Consider the following 14,444-nt stretch of genomic DNA (forward strand, 5'->3'; position numbering starts at 1 on the left):
TAACTTTTGCAAATTTTGATACATATATGTGACCCGGCCTATGAAAAGGTGGCTTATGACTTAAAAAAGAAACAGCTGTTAACAGTGGTTTTTTTTTTGTAGTTATAAGCCACCTTTTTCACATATAAAATATTTTACTGAAATTTCGTTCGCATTGATTTTTGGCAATCTTTTGCCAAAGGGTGTTTCAGATTTGCTTCCATATAAAAAATAAGGCTTTGATCCCTTCGCATGGAAAAAACTAAAACACCCTTCAAAAAAAAAAATTGTTAAAAATCAATACGAGTTTTGAGAGACCTTTTTTGTACTTTTTCATACTAAAATTTATTGAGCTACAAAACTGCATACTCAAATAACTTAAAAAAATCCTAAATAAATAGCTTGAAAAGATCGAAAAATTTTTTGAATTTTCGACAGCATAATTCATAAAAATCTTTTACCTAATTATCAAAAATAAAAAAAAAAGAATTTAATTGACAAAATGTGATGAATATTGCCACTGCTATTTTCGTTTTGGCTGCTGTATTTCCGTTATTACAATTAATATTTCTTACATAGAAAAGGCCAGCGATAAAAAGTGTATTTATTTTAAGAATGAATGAAAGCGAAACTTATAAACATACAGTTACTCACAAAAGTAAGTACACACTTGGTTAATGCTGAAAAAAATTCAAATGCAGCGGCTCCCAGCTTAATTGATAATTTTCATCTAAAATATCGCAAATTCCCTAACAGAAACCACATTCAAAAAAATGTCAAAGGTTATTCAAAGGTAGGGAGAATTAGAATTAATCAAAATTTCAAAAATTACCATCGAATTTTCAAATTTTTTTTTCAGTATTTCTAGAAAATTTTTGAGTATCAGGAAACTTCATTTCGGGAAACTTCAAAATCATTTCGAAACTGTTTCGGTACAATTTTGGGACAGTTGTAGCAATCTTTCGGGTTTGACTTTTATTCACACTTAAAATAAATACACTTTTTATCGAAGCTAGGCCTTAATTCTACTTAAAATATCCGCTAACACTTCCTGCTGCGTACATTCTTCAAACGTCCTTCAACACTTCGCCACCTAACTACATACAGTTGACAACGCTACCTATTGACAGTAGCTATGTATCTCAATTCTAACTTGTATGAATGCTGGGAAGTATACATATACACTTGCGAGTTAGACAATAGCAGCAAAAATCTACAACCGATTTGATAAATTATTTTCTTCTTTTTTTATTCTCGTTGATATATAACAAACCTCTAATAAACTAATAGCGTTTTCTTTTCTGAAAAAAATTGTTGCCTAAGTAAATGGTAAAGCCTTAATAGTGTTATACTAGGTTCAAACACACACCAAATTGGCAATTTATACTATTTGGGCAATTTATTACGCAATTTTTCATATAATAAATTGTAATAATAAATTGCCAATTTAAAAAAAATTGCGTAATAAATTGTTTCAAACTGCAAATGCAACATTGTAAAGTGTGTTTATTGAGTATACTTAAACGTCAGTTACGCATGGCTGAACTATATGGTTGGCTCGCCTCATCAGCTGATTTTATGTCTTTCTTTTCACTGGAGTAGGGATTGTCAAAAGAAGATGGCAAAATCAAAATGAAACCAAAACATTGAACACATTTTCTTACAACACACAAAAATTCCAAAGTTTTATGTTTTCATTTCATTTCATTCGCCTAATAATGTGCGTGTTCATTTTGACAGTCTGAACAAAGGTATGTTCTTGCTGTAGCGATGAGCCAACCAGCTATCAAATTACTATTGTGTAAGCTAAATCGAGTTGTATGAACACCACTCAATTCAAATGGAATTTTCCTCAATTTATTTTTCTGTTTGAACATAGTATTACTCCTACCCCAGAAAATTGTCAACATTTATAGTGCATACAAAGAACATTTCATCTCACCATATTCACTCATATCACAAATCACACAAGAAGATTGCGCATTGCGCATGTAAACATTATATCATCTCTGTGTTATGGGCAATTCTTACGTTTTCCTTTAGCTCTTGTTTTTTTCTCTCTTTCTTTCATTCGCTCAAACAGTCAACTGTGACGTAGATGCGCACAACGAAGCAATTTTGAACTCGTGAATGCGCAATCTGGTAGGTGATCTGTGCACTCATATTAACGGAGTATATGTGGAATTCAAGAGCGAATTGACATTGTTTAAGTACATACCATAGCGGAATAATACAAGGTGGCAGCATGGTGACATACCTACAAACATAAATAAAAATTCCATGTATTTTGTTTTTGTAAATTCGATGGACAAATGTCAAAATCGTACGGCACCGGAGGTTGATGTATCAAATCAATTAAAAAAAGTTTATAATCAGCTGTTCCATGCTGCCACCTTGCATCGTTGCGCCATGGTACATACATATCATCCGACGTTCAAATGGCCTCGATTTTGGTGAATGATTGATCAGCTGTTATATTTGATAGTATACACGTGTATAAATTTGAAGATTTCTCTAATTGCTGTACTTCATTATTCAATCAAAAGCGAAGAAATTCAAGACGCATTATTTAGATTGTCAACTTTTGCCTAAAACTGGATTTACAAAAAGGAAAATATCAAGGGAAACTTTTGTGCGACGGATATTAACATTGCGGCATGTGTTAGCTGCTTAGACACATCTATATGTTGCAAGTATAGTACCCTTTTACGTTTGTTAACCTGGCGATTTAAGAGGCAATTTAAGGGTCCTCTTGCCATTTATTGGAATTGGAAGATTCAATTCCCAAAACTGAAAAAAAGAGCGAATTGAGAGTTTCACAGAGTTGCACTGCCACGCCGCCATTTTATACAGGGTAAAAGCGTAACGCTTTTGCGTTGCGAGCAGGCAACAATTTTCACAAAAGAACGAAATACCCCGTAAAGGCGTTGCCTGTTTTTTAGAATAGAACAACAACCCTTGCGTGGCGACCAAAAAGCTTAACACTATAGCCAGAAAAGAAAACGCTATAAGAAAAATGTAGCAGTGAACAGTAAACAGTGGCAATTTTTATAAAATTTTGTCCATTAAATTCTTTTCTACTCATTGACCATATTTTAAGGAAAAATTCTGTAGATTTTGTTAGCTGAAACTATGCAAACCAATTAGCGAAATCTTCTCTCAAAATTCGAATTGATTTTTACTGTTTTTTTCGCAAGGGTTTTTCAGATTTTCTGCCATACAAAATGTTACATTTTTTATATAAGAGAAAATCTGAAACACCTTTCGAAGTTTTCGTAATGTTTTTTTTTACAATTTTAAAATTTTTTCGAAATTGGTTTTGAGTTTGGTTTGCATATATCCAATAAAAAATTTGTATAGAATTTTTCTTTAACATATCGAAAATAAAAAGTAAAGAATTTAATCGACGAAATTTGATAAAAACGTTCACTACTATTTTTTCCAAAAATATCGAAAGTAAAAAGATGAAAAACGAAATTGATCAAAACTAAATACCACTTCTGTTTTTGTGTTCTCTGCTGTATATAAACCAATTTGGAGAACGTTTTCGAAAAAATTCGAGAAGTTTTCGCAAAATCTTCATTAAAATATTGTAAATTTTTATGAAAACTTCTCCAAATTCGCATTGATTTTATTCGCCGAAAATTTTGGATCGATCTGCTTACCTAAAATTGTAAATACAAATTTGGAAATTTTTAAGGAAATTTTTACGAACTAGTAAGTTTTTTTGAAAACGTTTTCGAAATTTATAAACAGAGTTTTCTTTATGTGATGATTAATTATATTTTTATTTTAACTAACGAATAAAGAAGAATATTACTGGCAAAACTTGCCAAACATTTTTGCTATTATTGTTGTTGTTGTAGCGTTCAGGACACTCCCCGAAGGCCTTGGGGAGTGTTATCGATGTTGATGGTCCTTTGCCGGATGCAGATCTGGTACGTTCCGGTAACAAGCACCATAAAGGTACAAGCCCGACCATCTCGGAAACGATTTGGTATGACCGCATGTAACCTTCTAGGCCATCCCGCCCTTGCCACCCCTAGATCCATCAGGAGTTCGGGGTCACCAGAGCGTCGGCTGTTAATGAAACAGGGTAGCTGAGGTTGACAATTGAGTTGGGTAAGCTATATATTGCGCTGGTAACCCCTTGAGAGTGTTGCGCTACACAACCCTTTGAATTACTTTGGTATTTTAGTCGCCTCTTACGACAGGCATACCTACAGCGGGTATATTCTAAGCCCCCTAACCCGCTGGGGAGAAACATTTTTGCTGCAAGTTTTTTGCACGCAACTTTTCTTCAATATGTATATTATGTGTGAAGTAGTGAATAAGTAACATCCCGTCAATTCGAAAATCTAATTTAGTGCTTATAATACTGCATAGATTCGTACGTACAAATGTTCGTGCAGAAAAATCTGTTAGCCATATGTGGTGATGCATATTTCATTCATAATTCTACGAATGTAGATATTTTTGCTATGAATGGTGTGAAATCAATGCAACCAATAAACCAACAAACAGGAAGTGAGTGGTTCTTTTTAAATATCAATCTTTCAGCAAATACTTCGTCCTCAATGAACGATACAAATTCGCATATGCGCAGAGAATGACTTTGAAATATGAAAAAAAACTGCAGTATAAGGCAAGGAACATGGGATAGGTCATACATATAATTACCAAGTTTCATGCTGAGTTCCTTTGTTTTATTTCTGTTTTTTTTCTCGAGCTGCTTTTCATGGCATCAGAGGACATTTAAATCGTTCCTTGTTACGCTAAAAAGGGTTGAGTGGCAATAATCAAATGTCCATACATTGTTGTATATGCAAGTCGACATCTTTTTTTTAATCATATACATATGTAGATTCTGTCCTAAATTTCATTTTCATGTAGATAATTAATTTACGACCGATGTTTAACTTTGTATTGACTCATTTGTTGATTGGCTGATTTCTGTTGATATTTGATAAGATACTTGTTGCGCAAGATGTGCACGGGTCCGGCTCGTATTATATAACTATATAAGCCGCTCCTATGATTGTTTAGTCAAAAAGATTCACGTAACTTTGTGTTCCCTAAAAGAATAAAGTACAAATTTTGCAGAAAACAAGTTTTTTGAGGAATTTTGTACGAAAAGTGAAGCAATCAAAATTTAATACTTTTGTAATACAAGTAAATACTGGAAAATATAGCTACCGAAAAAGTGAGGTTATGTTGTTGACATCACCTTTATTATTACATCATGGCTGAAGCCAAAGTGTATTCAACGAAGTGTGATTGAATTTGACAGCTGTCTCTTTACGGACAGTAGTATAATTTCAATTTCAAAAAAAAAAAATTATTTTAGAAACTTTTTGAAATAATTAAAAAACGTTTGCCTTTCCTTTGGCTTTTCAATTTTGTACTGATATTAAATTGTGATAGTAAGTACTGAGTACTGGTCGTCACACGGCCTGAACCAGACCATACATCGAAATTTTAAGTTTTTCTATATTTTAATCTAATGGTGTTTTCTTTTCTACACGAAAATGTCGCCTTCACGCCAACCCTTCAAAAAGTTGTGTTCTGTTGTAAAATCAGCTTAGCATCAATAGAGGGCATCAGTATCTTGTCTCAACAAACCTACCCCTAAAAGTGGCCAAAAATGCAACATACCTTGCCCTCGCTGCCATTGACGGTGCAGAAAACAGCCCTGTCAATTAGCTGATGAATCACACAAAGCTGAAGCGAATGCTATATATGTACATATGTGTCGCATCATGCCTCACTCAAAAGCAATTTGCGATCACAGTTGACAGCGAACAGCCACACGAACTGCATTTTTTTGTAAAAATGGTTACAATTTTTGTTCTTTTCAAGTCATGTAGGGTGGCACTGAACATTTTAAGTGGCTACAATTTCACAGGGCGAAGTGAGAATCTGAAAAATGTTTACCACTGAAAGTGGCGACATTTTCGTGTAGAAAATAATTCGAATGTGGTAAAATGTAAACGTCCACACCGAAGTGGATTATTTTTATATGACACTCCTCTCTAAACACGTTATATCGATAGCTCTGATAGCAGGCCTAGATGCTTATCCATACAAGGGCGGTAACTTCTTCTGACAACTTATGCTTGAAGAACGCATTTATAAAATCCAAACTTTCTCGTCTAATAGTAGAAGAACGGTAGCTACGTGGCTCAACTTCCACAATATGACGAATACCTCACTGTAGAACTAATCCCGCTAACACGAACCTAATTATGGTTCAAACTTCGTGAAACTGCTAGTTTCCTTAGACTTTGATTAATGGATGTTCCCAGTGGGTAAGAGTGAGTACTTCGTTGACCATGTGCGATTTTAGTATTCAGTCTATATTTAGCAAAGGTTAATTATTTGAGTTATGAACATTTTACGTTAATCCCTTAACGTTAATAACTTAAAACCAGGCATGCTTAACGAACGAAACGATATCATTTCGTTACGATAATCAACGCTAATAAACGAAACGAATGACTTCGTTTCGTTTATTAACGTTGATTATCGTAACGAAATGATATCGTTTCGTTCGTTAAGCATGCCTGCTTAAAACAAGGAGAAGCTGGACAGATTGACATCAATACTGTCTTTGCAATAGATGTGACTTTGAAAATCATTCTGTTTTTCGGATAAAACTTTGAGGAATAAGAAAGTGATCGCAGGAAAGAATTTCATCTCCCATAAAGAAGATCGACGATGAAGACTTGTTGACTTAAAAATTTTTTATATAAAAACAACCGAAAAAAAAGCATTCAGTTTAAATAACAAGATAGATAACTTTAAACGAAATTTCAGGTATTCCTTGAAACAGAATTAAAGTAATACATCAGTATGAGGTGCACCACAATGGGTTAATTCTGACACAATAGTTCTTTATATAAGATTCATATACAGCCGTAAATCACACTTTGTTGAATACACTTTGGCTGAAACCATCATAACACACTTACCAGGTCTAAGCATTTCTGACATTGACGTTTTTCCGCAATTAAAAAAAAATTTATTTCTCAACTGCACACATACATATTTATTTTTCCTCAAACAAAAACAAATTTGAAAATTTTACTTTGCACATTTTTATACTAAGCGTGCTTTGCACACAGAGTATATTAACTTTGATTGGATAACGGTTGGTTGTACAGGTATAAAGGAATCGAGATAGATATAGACTTCCATATATCAAAATCATCGGTATCGAAAAAAAATTTGATTGAGCCATGTCCGTCCGTCCGTCCGTTAGCGCGATAGCTTGAGTAAATATTGAGATATCTTCACCAAATTTGGTACACTAGGTTATCTGGACCCAGAATAGATTGCTGCTGAAAATTAGCGAAATCGGATGATAACCACGCCCACTTTTTATATATATAAAATTTTGGAAAACACAAAAAACCGGATAATTTAAAAAATACACCTAGAATGTTGAAATTTGACATGTGGACTGATAATGAGACTCTTGATAAAAATTTTTAAAATGGGCATGGCACCGCCCACTTGTGATAAAATCAATTTTACAAATATTATTAATCATAAATCAAAAATCGTTAAACATATCGTAACGCAATTCGGCAGAGAGGTTGCCTTTACTATACGGAATGCTTTGAAGAAAAATTTACGAAATCGGTTAAGGACCACGCCCACTTTTATATGAAAGGTTTTTAAAAGGGTCGTGGACAAATAAAATAAGCTACATCTTTGCAAAACGAGCTTTATATCAATGGTATTTCATTTCCCAAGTGTATTTATAACAATAAATAGGCAAAACTTCAAATTTTAAAAAATGCGCGTGGCACCGCCCCTTTTATGACTAAGCAATTTTCTATGTTTCAGGAGCCATAACTCGAAGACAAATTAACGGATCGTAATAAAATTGGGTACAGATATTTTCCCTTTAGCAGAAAATATTTCTAGTAAAAGTGGACGGGATCGGTTAAGGACCACGGCAACTTAGATATAAAACAAGTTTAAAAGGTCGTAGACTAGAATATTTTATTTTTATTTATTACAAAGAGAAGCAATTATAAATAATTACTACACTTATGAGCTAAAGAACTGGCTGTCAGGGCCGTCGGCTTGCAAAATCTTAACTTAGGCGATGGTATGATAAGATACAGAGGCAGGCGCATGGGTCTATAAACGCAGATGCTCATGCAGGCGTTTGTCACACATGTACCTTAACATCCATGAACCCATATGCGTGCTCCAGAATTATGAATTACTGTGAATGTGTGAATTTTGATAGATAGTAAGATACAAGACACAATTATACTTTTAATTTGGAACGGGAAATAAAGTTATAAATGATATTTATATTGTTGTCGTTAATAGATCTTAGATGCTCTGGAGGTGTTTTGCTGCCGGAAATGGAAGAACGGATTTGTTGTAGTCCTGGACATTCATCGATCAAGTGGGAAACTGTGCAAATGTTGCTTCCACAATAAGGGAATGATGGAGGAGGTTCCCCATTGAGGAGATGTGCGTGTGTTACAAGCGTGTGGCCAATTCTTAGTCTGATAAAGTGTTGTATAGATTTGCAGGAGGCGTTTATTGGGAATGATGGTCGTGACCCCGTTGGATTGCAGATTTTGTAGCGGTGTTGATATTGTCTCCAATCCTCTAATCGTCTTTCATATGAGATCTTTCTTACGAGATTGCGTATATCACTGTTTATTAGATATTCGTAGAAATGAAGAGGCTCTTTGGACGCTTCTTTTGCTCGTTTATCTGCCATTTCATTTCCACGTATGCCTATGTGCCCAGGTATCCACATAATTTTAATGTAACTATGCTGACGCAGAGTTTCACGAATTCGGGAAACCAGGTAACAATCGTTTAATGGATTTAAAATGGCTTCAACAGAAGATTTGCTGTCGGTGCAGACCACATATTTATTACCACTTCGAGAGGCATACTCCACCGCTTCGAGCAAGGCAGCTGCTTCAGCTGTGAATACTGAGCCATAGTTTGGTAATGCCCCCACCGAGATGGTTTCGCCTAGTGTAGGGTGGGTATTGTTGTCAGATTTTGAACCGTCGGCAAATAGAAGTTCCCAATCATCGTTGTATGGTTGCAGTGATTCGATATATCTCTGTATATATTCACTACTACTGGTGTTTTGTTTACGATAATTTTGGAGATTTGAGATCACTGAGGATCTAGGTACAGCGAAGGGCGGGTGAGTAGTTGGCTTCATTAGTATTGGTTTTGAGGAAATGTTTGCGTCTTCTATTAGAACAAACATCGTGATATTGTGGATTCTGTTTTGGGTTTTTTCCTTCAGGTTGAGCAGCTTTTATTTGTTCGAACAATAGGTTATTCCTGCAATATAGAATCCTTGGTATAAGCATCATGGTGTTGTACTGTATTCTGCTCAAAATATTGGGAAGTCCAGTTTCAGCAAGGACAACTTTTACTGATGATGTCGCAAATGCACGTAGGCTTCTTCTAGCAGCTGCATGGTATGGCGCGTTTAAAACCTTAAAGTGTGATTTCGCACAGTTACCATATATGGGCAGTCCATAATCGATTTTTGATAATATTAACGACCTTGTTATGTTTATAAGAGTATTAGTGTGGGCAAAGCAATGTTTAGAGGAAAGATATTTTATTATATTTAACCTATTTGATAATCTTGCTCTAATATACTTACAATGATCTTTATAAGTAAGTTTCTTATCAAATAGTATGCCTAGTATTTTAAGAGTGTCCGAGTGGGGAATACTGGTGTTAAGGAAGTGTAGACTAGAATAATAAGCTATAACTTAGCAAAAAATAGTTTTGGATGAATGATATTTCACTTATCAAATTTTATTGTAAGAGGAAATGGGGAGACGTTTTTTTTTTAACGGCCGGTGCCATGTGTTTTGTAGAAAAGTAATTTATTTGAAATGAAATGTACAATTGAAGCTCACGCTGAGTATAAAATGTTCGGTTACAACCGAACTTAGACACCTTTACTTGTTTGTTTTTCTTTTGTTCGGAGATTATTTTTTAAATATTGCGCAAAAACTTCAACAAAAAAGTCAGGGGCGAACAAAAGCGAGAGGGTTATACCTTGTAGGTGTTTTTATCATGGCTTAAACTATGCAAACAAATCTCAAAAATATTAACGAAAACCTTCGAGAACATTTTACGAAATTTTTTTAATTTGATTGGAGTTCTCTGACCTTTTTTGAGTAGCCAGTTTCGTAGCCCAATCAATTTTAGTCTAACAAATTACAAGTTATACAAAATGTGAAACATATTTTTTGTAGAAAAAAATCTTTACACCCTTGGGAAAAAAATTGTGAAAAACAAATGCGAATTTCGAGAGACCTATAACTTGTTCTTTGTTGGACTAAAATTGATTGGGCTACAAACTGCATACTCAAAAAAGACGGAAATTTTCGCAAAATTTTTTTTCGAGTACTTCGAAACCGTTTTTTAAAATGGTTTAAATAAATTTAGTCACAAACTTCAAAGAATTGTTTTTCTTAAAATATTGAATATAAAAAATAATAATAAATTTTCCCCCGCTACTGAGCTTTGAGTTCTAACAACTTTTTTGAATTAAATTTCAGCATTTGGTAATAGATTGATTGCTTTTATTGTTGTTGTCTTAAGGGCATTAGTGTGTTTCAATTTAAGGTTAATTTTTTTTGTTTATTCTACCTGAAAATCTTATTTAAATAATGTGAAATAAAGAAGTCCAGTCCTTTGCAAACAACCGCCTTTAGAGTTAAAGCTTTTATTAAGAGGGTCTCAGAATTTTTTTTAGAAAATGTGACTTGGTTATTGGACTATGTTTGAAACTTATGCGTCAGAATTTTGGTCTTTAGAAGCTCCATATTGTAACTCCTTAGGTTAGGTTAGGTTGAACTGGCCGGTCCGTGAGCACTACCATGAACTGAACAAGTTCATAGTGTTACCAGAAGTTTTTTTAATGACCATAATCAAAAACCAGGAAGTATGTATCAAAACAACCCCTTTCGCTTAACAAATTACTTCTTACTTACCTGCTGAATTGGTGCTTAACCGTTTAAACGGTTATGACCGTCCAACAAGACGTCCCATTCGCTTCTTCGCTGTGCTAACTGGTAGCAAAAAACAGAACTTAAATCGTTTTCCACCTGGTTCTTCCAGCGGAGTGGGGCCGCCCTCTTCCTCTGTTTTCATAGGTAGGTTCCGGTAAAAATACTCTCTTTCATTCGCATAAAATGGTCTAGCCAGCGTAGCCGCTGTGCTCTTTTTCGCTGGCCTATGTTGATGTCCGCGTGAAGCTCGTACAGCTCATCATTAAATCTTCTTAAGTACTCACTGTCGCCAATGCGTAGAGATCCGTAAATTTTTCGAAAAACTTTTATCTCGAACACTCCCAGAGCCGCCTCATCTGATGTTGTCATGGTCCATGCTTCTGCACCATATAGCAGGACGGGTACGATAAGTGGCGTGTCGAGTATTTAATTCACTTTTCAATTACTTACCTAGTCCAAAGTAGCATTTACAAAACGTACTCCATCGCTTCCTGCTCGAAACCGCACTTCCTGCATCTGCTACCATTAACTAATTTTAAAGCATGTGACGCCAGAAGGTAGTGTCTGGCCAGAATGCCCATTGCGACCCTACTGTCCCCTCTTTTCAATGATAAATATAACTTAGGTCCACGCCTTTACTGCTTGATCAATTATGTGCAAGTCTCGCCTGTTCTTAAACTAGCCCAATCTTATTTGGACGTGCACGTTGCAGGATTCGAGGGATGCGTCCTTTATAGCTTCCCATATGTCCTGGGACGACCATTATTTTCAGGGACTGCTTACACTCTAATACACTTTAGCCACAATATGTTGCACGAAACTTAAGGGTTCAGGGGACATTAGTGGGAAATATAAAGCAACTCATAACCAATATAATGTATCTAAATTTAAAAAAACGGACGTCAAATTTGCAAGTTACAATACAAAAAAAATATTTGGGCTATTTTTGGAAAGCTTAAAACATCATAAATATAAAATTTTCTCAGACTCTCTGAACATAAGCTTCACATTGAGATGTTCGCAATTTTTTTATTTTATATGGAAATCGAACCAGCCTAAGTAGTTTACCTACAGTTATACCGCGAATAGAAATTTAATTTTGTGGAAAATCCGAGTCTATTTGCCTCAAACCATTGATAATTATAATTTGTACAAAAAATGTTTTGAGCAGAGCTCACATATTATATTAAGTTTGCTTGGATAACGGTTGGTTGTACAGGTATAAAGGAATCGAGATAGATATAGACTTCAATATATCAAAATCATCAGGATCGCAAAAAAATTTGATTGAGCCATGTCCGTCCGTCCGTTAACACGATAACTTGAGTAAATTTTGAGGTATCTTGATGAAATTTGGTATGTAGGTTGCTGAGCACTCATCTCAGATCGCTATTTAAAATGAACGATATCGGACTATAACCACGCCCACTTTTTCGATATCGAAAATTTCGAAAAACCGAAAAAGTGCAATAATTCATTACCAAAGACAGATAAAGGGATGAAATTTGGTAGGTGAGTTGAACTTATGACGCAGAATAGAAATATGTAAAATTTTGGACAATGGGCGTGGCACCGCCCACTTTTAAAAGAAGGTAATTTAAAAATTTGCAAGCTGTAATTTAGCAGTCGTTGAAGATATCATGATGAAATTTGGCACGAACGTTACTCCTATTACTATATGTACGCTTAATAAAAATTTAAAGTAAAATTTTAACAAAAAATTTAATATCTTTACAGTATATAAGTGAATTATGTCAACATTCATCAACTCCAGTAATGATATGGTGCAACAAAATACAAAAATGGGCGTGGCTCCGCCCTTTTCCGTTTAATTTCTCTAGGATACTTTTAATGCCATAAGTCGAACAAAAATTTACCAATCCTTTTAAAATTTGGTAGGGGCATAGATTTTATGACGTTAACTGTTTTCTGTGAAAATGGCGAAATCGGTTGAAGCAAGCCCAGTTTTTATACACAGTTTTCCCTCTCTCCTTCCGCATGGCCGTTAACACGATAACTAGAGCAAAAATCGACATATCTTTACTGAACTTAGTTCACGTACTTATCTCAACGCACTTTATCTTGGTGTAAAAAATGAACGAAATCCGACTATGACCACGCCCACTTTTTCGATATCGAAAATTACGAAAAATGAAAAAAATGCCATAATTCTATACCAAATACGAAAAAAGGGATGAAACATGGTAATTGGATTGGTTTATTGACGCGAAATATAACCTTAGAAAAAACTTTGTAAAATGGTTGTGACACCTACCATATTAAGTAGAAGAAAATGAAAAAGTTCTACGGGGCGAAATAACAAACCCTTGAAATCTTGACAGGTATTACATATATAAATAAATTAGCGGTATCCAACAGATGATGTTCTGTGTCACCCTGGTCCACATTTTGGTCGATATCTGGAAAACGCCTTCACATATACAACTACCACCACTCCCTTTTAAAACTCTCATTAATACCTTTAATTTGATACCAATATCGTACAAACAAAGTCTAGAGTCACCCCTGGTCCACCTTTATGGCGATATCTCGAAAAGGCGACCACCTATACAACTACCACAACTCTCTTTTAAAACCCTCATTAATACTTTTAGTTTGATACCCATATCGTACAAACAAATTCTAGGGTCACTCCTGGTCCACCTTTATGGCGATATTTCGAAACGGCGTCCACCTATAGAACTAAGGCCCATTCCCTTTTAAAATACTCATTAACACCTTTCGTTTGATACCCATATTGTACAAACGCATTCTAGAGTCACCCCTGGTCCACCTTTATGGCGATATCCCTAAATGGCGTCCACCTATAGAACTATGGCCCACTCCCTCATAAAATACTCTTTAATACCTTCCATTTGATACCCATGTCATACAAACACATTCCAGGGTTTCCCTCGGTTCATTTTCTTACATGGTTATTTTCCCTTATGTTGTCACCATAGCTCTCAACTGAGTATGTAATGTTCGGTTACACCCGAACTTAACCTTCCTTACTTGTTTGGTATAGAGATTCAGGGATGGGCGTTAACAACAAATTTGAATAACCATTGACGAAAAAATAAAAAATAAATTTTTATTCATTATTCAAGAAAACTTGACTGATGAATAACATGTTATTTTTTATTCAAGCATTTCTTGAATAATGAATAACATTTTCTCGTTATTCAAAATATTCTGATTGATGATAACCGCTCATTCTTATTTTTACAAAATTTGAATAAAGAGTTGAGTTATTATTATATGGAATAACAATAAAATTTTAGTTTTTATTCAGTTATCCAAAAATAAAAAAATAAACCATCGAGATGCCCTGAAAATATACCCATATGCGTAACCAGTTCGTGTGTAGTTCTGAAGCTTCTTACGGTAATATTGAGATGATTTTGGGGAGTATTCGTGGGGTTTTTTGGG

The 14,444-nt window shown here is 34.8% G+C and overlaps 1 protein-coding gene across 21 annotated transcripts in view; it reads right to left on the reverse strand.

Annotated features, from left to right (window-relative positions):
* Window positions 1-14,444, reverse strand: part of NKAIN (Sodium/potassium-transporting ATPase subunit beta-1-interacting protein) — a 270,678-nt gene that overhangs the window by 222,183 nt on the left and 34,051 nt on the right. Inside the window, exon 3 of one of the 21 annotated variants that reach the window (XM_067774106.1) lies at window positions 4,660-5,054. The exons of the other annotated variants lie outside the window; for them this stretch is intronic. The gene's annotated coding sequence lies outside the window, so the exon portion shown is untranslated. The remainder of the gene's footprint in view (window positions 1-4,659; window positions 5,055-14,444) is intronic. 21 annotated transcript variants of the gene reach the window in all.

Source organism: Eurosta solidaginis, chromosome 3, assembly GCF_040869045.1.
Source record: "Eurosta solidaginis isolate ZX-2024a chromosome 3, ASM4086904v1, whole genome shotgun sequence".
Classification (NCBI taxonomy): domain Eukaryota; kingdom Metazoa; phylum Arthropoda; class Insecta; order Diptera; family Tephritidae; genus Eurosta; species Eurosta solidaginis.